The 6610-nt window shown below is 36.0% G+C and overlaps 1 long non-coding RNA gene and 1 pseudogene across 1 annotated transcript; one reads left to right on the forward strand and one right to left on the reverse strand.

Annotated features, from left to right (window-relative positions):
- LOC107625447 lies at nucleotides 615–5652 on the forward strand (annotated as a pseudogene).
- On the reverse strand, nucleotides 5495–6604 carry LOC110268888. The gene is made up of 2 exons (XR_002357603.1): nucleotides 6243–6604; nucleotides 5495–6031 (listed from the first exon to the last, which is right to left on the reverse strand). It is a non-coding gene; the product is annotated as an uncharacterized LOC110268888 (long non-coding RNA).

Raw genomic sequence — 6610 nt, forward strand, 5'->3', positions numbered from 1 at the left:
GCACTCAACATGTTTGATGAAATGCTTTAACCATATTTCGGGTTGGTTTTATCATTTCTAGCTTTTAGAAACTTAGTAAGTTGATTGCATGTGAAATTAGAATAATTGGATCTTAGTAATTAGGAAAGCAACAGCTGCACAAATAGCATCTTTGTAGAAAACATATTAGCATGATGATTCCACTTGCATTAGTGTTCTTCTGGTAAATTTTAACTGTTAGTGTGAACTTGTTAATTTGCTAATTGTTCTTGTGTTGTTGTTCTGTTATTCTTCTGTTATTTTTATTTTATTTTTTTTTTTGTTGTGATTTTCTGTTCTTGAACTTGTTAAGTTGATAATTTGCTAAATTGTTGGGCTGCTATTGTTTTAATTTGCTAAATTGTTAGGTTTCTGTGATTTAATTTGTTGGATTTTCTATTTAGGTCTTGTTCTTGTTTATTTGCTAAATTGTTGTTGTGTATTTATTGTTGTCTTTGAGATTCTTGCTGGATATTGGTGATCATTGATTTATTATATGCTTCATGTTTTCATTGTTTTGTTGATTGTTTGTTTTGTTTCAGAAATTAATTTTTTGTGATCAATGCTCAAACTCTGAATGTTGTTCTGTTTTGTTTTAAGGCTGTGTTTAGAAGAGGTGATTGATTTCTGATTGTTGTTTTGTTTTTGTTTTAAAGCTGTGTGTTGTGTTCAATTTTCATTTTGTAGGAAATTCTTTGAGGTATATAAGAATTAAGAAGGAAGACTATTTTAACGGTATTATTCTGTTGATTCTAGTATGCTACAAGCTTGAACATAGAATTGAAGAGAGAAACCCTTTATTATTTTATCATTGGCCTATTTTTGGCATTGCATATCATTGTAGTTTGTTTATTCATAGAACTAGTTGTTTATGATTCCCTTTTGGAGTAAAAAAATGCAGTAGAAGAGTGTTTAGAACCAGTTGCTTTATTCATTGAATTTTTATAGAATCAGGTGTTTATTATAAAACAGTTTTTCCGGTTGAACCGGTTGAACCAATGAACTAGTGAACCAATAACTAGAACGGTTTGATGACCGGTCCGGTTTTCTGAACCTTGATTAAAACTTTCATGGGTAGAAATGGTAGTTTTCTAATCAAAAAATAAGGAAACCAAAAGTTACAAAGTCAGTGAGTGAAGGCGGAGCGTAGAGGTCTGCGGCGCACCATTACAATGGAATTCGAACTCCCAAACAAGGCCTTAACCACCACGCGCTTTTCGGAGCTGAATCCGCTGCTATCAGAGAAGGTTCTCGAAGCCTTATCGGAATCCGGGTTCAACTTCTGCACGCCGGTTCAAGCCGCCACCATTCCCTTGCTCTGCAGCTTCAAGGATGTCGCCGTTGACGCCGCCACTGGTTCAGGAAAAACCGTAGCTTTTGTCGTCCCTTCGTCGAGATTCTTCGACGCTCCTCTTCTAACCCCAAGCCTCATCAGGTTGGTTCTTCACCTGTTACTTTTCTTTTGTACCACTGTATGAAGCTTGGTAATTGAAATTTTTAAGTTATATTAAGGACTGGTATTCGAATAAGTATCATTCAACTATTAACCTTTCAGCTTCGAAGGATAAAATTCCATTGGCCTCTTTAATTATTTATTTTTAGCTGCTATGACTTTGGGGAATGAAAGACTTGGAATAGGGGTTACTGGATAGAAGTGTGTTAAATGCTGGTTTTTTTTTTTTTGCTTATACTAGGTACTAGGAATAATCATATCCCCCACAAGGGAGCTATCAAATCAAATATATCATGTTGCACAACCTGGTGAAGTGAAATCAGACATGAAGAAGATAGAGGAACTAATTGGCTTATTGGCACACCTGGGCGGTTCTATGACAAAATGAATCGGATGGATTTCTTGGATTTCAAAAACTTCGAGGTATATAATACTTTTCGGTTTCACAGTTAGTTTTCAAGGATGATTTGATAGTATGTGACTATGTTTGCACGTGTGTGAGATAGTGTGCATATATAACTTTAGAAAGAATGTTGGAGGTTTAATGTGGTTCTTGATCTTTTATGGGACATATGCATTTTTCACTTAGCAGAGGACCAAAAGTCCAAGACTTAACGATGCAATGTTATGAACTAGGTTCACCTGGAAAATTTGACTTAAAGTGATAGAATGCTTGGTTTGATTTTGCTTTTTTTGGAAGATGACAGTATTGTGTTTATAACTGTGCTTACAGATTTTGATTTTAGACGAGGCTGATAGACTTTTAGATATGGGATTCCAGAAGCAGATAACTTCCATTATATCTCTTTTGCCTAAGCTTCGAAGAACTGGCCTGTTTTCTGCTACTCAAACTGAGGCTGTTGAAGAGCTTGCTAGAGCAGGATTAAGAAATCCTGTGAGGGTTGAAGTTCGGGCAGAGGCGAAACTTTTAAATGCTCCTGCAGCATCAAAACAACCTGAATCTACAAAAACACCTTCTGGGCTTCAAATTGAGGTATGAAGTATTCCATCCTAGTGCATATCATAAGTAACTTTGCTATCCAATGGTTTCCCTCCTCCATTTTAGCACCAAGTCACTTCAATATATTTGGTATTTAGCAGCTTGACTCTAGTGTCCCTACCCTTATTCATATATGTTTAAGGTATTGCTAATTCATGTCATGACACCATTCATACTCAGCTTTTTTCTTATATTCAGCTTGTTGTCATTTTGATTTTGCAATACTTGGAATGTGAGGCAGATAAGAAGCCATTACAGCTAGTAGACATCCTTATTAAGAACCGCTCAAGAAAAGTTATAATGTGAGATAAATATTAACCATAATCAATAGTGTAATCTGAGTAGTAAAATTTTAGCGTATCTTGTTCAAAAGGTGATTTTGACTCCAATACAGATATTTCATGACTTGTGCTTGCGTTGACTATTGGGGAGTTGTCCTTCCACGCCTTTCTGTTTTGAAAGGCTTCTCCTTGGTTCCTCTTCATGGAAAGATGAAGCAGGTAAAATCCTTTCTATTACCATTTGTCAATATAGAAGCTTAATATTCTGTAAATCAATGATAGTTTCTTCATCACTCTCAAGTATTGCTTAACTCTTACTGTTTGTATGGTTGATTGATTATGAATTTCTTTGTTGCTGTACAGACTGTTAGGGAGAAAGCATTAGCCTCCTTTACATCCCTTTCAAATGGAGTTCTGCTATGTACAGATGTTGCAGCACGTGGACTTGACATACCAGGTGTAGATTGTATAGTGCAGGTACCTTCTTGACCATATTTATATGCAGTTTGACTTTCTGTTGATTGGTGTGTTTTATCACCTTTTGGTTTTGGATGCCAAAGTAAACTATTCATTGTCATTCAAATGTTCTCTTGATATCTTACCATTTGAATTCATACATTGACTGAATGATCTTGATATGTTCCCTGTTTCTGCACAGTATGATCCTCCTCAAGATCCAAATGTTTTCATACACAGAGTTGGTCGAACTGCTCGGCTGGGTAAACAAGGTCATGCAGTTGTCTTCTTATTGCCAAAGGTATTGTCGAGTGTTCATGTTTTAATGCATTTCCACATTTCCCAATACAAGATTCAAGTGTGTTCCTTTTTCGGTAACTAACTTGTATAAGTGTTTAGGAGGAGTCTTACGTAGAATTCCTACGTATAAGAAGAGTCCCTCTTCAAGAGAGAAAATGCTCTGATGATGCACCTGATGTTGTACCTCAGGTTTGTTTGCGCCCTTATCATCTTATTTATTTTGTTCATGACTATTTTAATCATACAAGAGTAGGAGTCATCACTCATGCTCATTAGTGGTTAATAAATTTTTAATAATATAATAAAGACCCCTTTTTATGCTGGTTAGTAATAGTCAGTAGAGCTATGAATTGCTTAATAATTTTTTCTAATAGAGGCAGCATACTGATTTGTAGAAATAAATTCTCTGATACTACTAAGAAAAGCCCTTATGGCTACTTAGGCTGATGCTGATATTGCTGATTCACTCTTGGATGTATTTTGTGTTGATTGATTGTTTGCACAAACATGCATATCAATCTTATATTTATCAAAGTTTGGATGACAATTGTATACAAAATACAAAATTATAACTTGTTTCCCAACTCCTGATAACTATATTACTAAAATATGGTTCAGATTCGTTCTGCTGCGAAAAAAGATCGTGATGTTATGGAGAAAGGAGTCAGGGCATTTGTTTCCTACATCCGTGCATACAAGGAGCATCACTGTTCATATATTTTTAGGTGAGCAATGTTTATGAGAAGTGTTGTTTGTCTTTCTATAAATTCGTTAAAGCATCATAATTTGCAAAGAAATGCACACCCTACTTACAGGTGGAAAGAACTTGAAATTGGTAAATTGGCCATGGGACATGGCTTATTGCAGCTTCCTCTAATGGCAGAGGTAAAACATCACTCACTTTCTACTGAGGGATTTGTACCAGTTGATGATATCAATTTGGAGGACATTAAATACAGGTAAATGCAAAATTCATGCATAACCCTTCTGTGGTAAAAGCATCAAATGTACCACTCTTTATTTAATAGAGAATCTATCATGCTTATTGTCATATTTTCCAAGAGACGATAATTTAAGCAAGTAACTTGATGTGCATGACTGGATTTGAAGCTCACCAATGTCTAGTTGGAGCTATGTGGAGGCTTAATAGTCTTGGTCTTAGCTAGATTAACCAATTATTTATTTTTGATGCCCTTTCTAATATGTTAGACTGATGGAAACTATACAGTTCTTATTGCATAAATTTGTATTCTTAGGTTGAATGCACCATATTCATATTTAGTGCCTTTCATTGTAATTAAAAATATAATTTTTCCTTCTCTCTTGGAATCCTGTGCTGATACTTTCAACTATTTAGAGATAAATCTCGTGAAAAACAAAGGAAGAAAAACCTGCAAGCAATGAAAGAAGCGAAAGAGAAGGAGAAAGAGGCAAAACCAGAAAAGCCAAGCAAAACTCCCAGTGCACCTACTGCCATGAGGAAGAAAACAGCCCGACAGAGACGTGCTCAGCAGACAATTGAAGATGAGGAAGAGTTGATGCAAGATTACCGCTTGTTGAAGAAACTGAAGAAAGGGACTATAGATGAGAATGAATATGCTAAGTTGACAGGCGCTGAGGAATTACTCTGATACCAATTTTGTGTGTGTTATGGAAAGAGGTGTGTTTAGTCTTAGTGCAATATTGGCTAGAAAATTGCAGCATCCTTTGATGCCACATTTTTTTCTCTTGGCATTCTCCGAAAGGTCTGGGATTAAGACATCTCTGGCTACTGATGGCATTGTTGCATCGAGTCCAGAGAACTGATTTCCATTCTACAGCTCAGAGAGTTGAATTGACTCAATGACTTCTGCAGCTGATTATACTGGGAAAGCAACGACAAAATGGTTAAGTTTGGGGTAAGGCACAATTTCTTCAATGAGAAAAACAGGGCCTTTTAAAAAATTACCAACACAATAGTTGATTTTAGGACTTGTTTTTGTTCAAATCTACCATTTGTGTTATTCTTGACTTAGGGTGCATCGTCCATGTAACTTTGATTAGTCTGATAGTGTCAGAATCTGTAGAAGTGTAGAAGCATAATTATGTTCTAGTTATTTGTTACGTTAATCAACAGTCATAATAGAATTTTGCCTTGTACTTATTACTGATATTAATTCATTTTAAGATTTAAGCCCCTCACCTTGTTCGTGGTGATTTACATTTTATTTTATTTTTCTAAAGAAGTTTTACCCTTGAAGTAGTTTGAATTTAAAATTTACATTGAATTGAATATTTTCTTAAGTAAATTATACTGACCTCCTAGGATTAAACGGTATTTTAATACACGATATACCTTCATTTTACAAAAAGATATACTAACCTCCATTTAAGTTACATGACATTCGGAAGATTGATGTACATCATACACCTAAATCCTCTCTCCTTGTTAGTCTGCTAGGGTTCCCGAACACTAAAACGGAGTAGTGAGCTGTCCGTTTTCCTACAACAAATAGTGCCTCACTATCGCCAAGTTTTCATATCCTGTAAGACGGAAGGAATGTCGTCAGAGACAACACAAGAAACAACGGAACGAAGAGAAGTCTCAATACAAGACCTAAATGAATTTATAGAGTTTGAAGAAGGTGATGTAATAGGAGTGGAGAAATGCAAACATAGTGTGGTTGGGAAACTGAGCAATATATGGAGAAAACCAGAGGGATTCAGAATGGTGGAGATCCAGCCAAAGGTTTACCAATTTTTCTTCCATAAAGAGGCAGACATGAAGAAGATGCTGAAAGGAAACCCATGGATTTTTAGAAATTCACAAGAGCAGAAGTCAAGCTACAACTTTGGAACATGCCAGAGCATTGCAAAACGATAGTTTTGAGGAAGAAAATAGCAGCTAAAGATGGAAAATTTAAGGAATGTAGTCTTTTCTCAGCTGGGCCAGGGAAAGAAAGCTTCCTGAAAGCAACAGTAGATATGGAGATAACGGAACCGCTTAGAAGAGGAATCACGATGGGAAGCAAGAGAGATGACTCAACGTGGGTCAAGTTTAGGTATGAAAGGCTCCCAATCTTCTGTTATGCCTGCGGAGTGATAGGCCATGATGAAACAAAC

Source organism: Arachis ipaensis, chromosome B02 (assembly GCF_000816755.2).
Source record: "Arachis ipaensis cultivar K30076 chromosome B02, Araip1.1, whole genome shotgun sequence".
Classification (NCBI taxonomy): domain Eukaryota; kingdom Viridiplantae; phylum Streptophyta; class Magnoliopsida; order Fabales; family Fabaceae; genus Arachis; species Arachis ipaensis.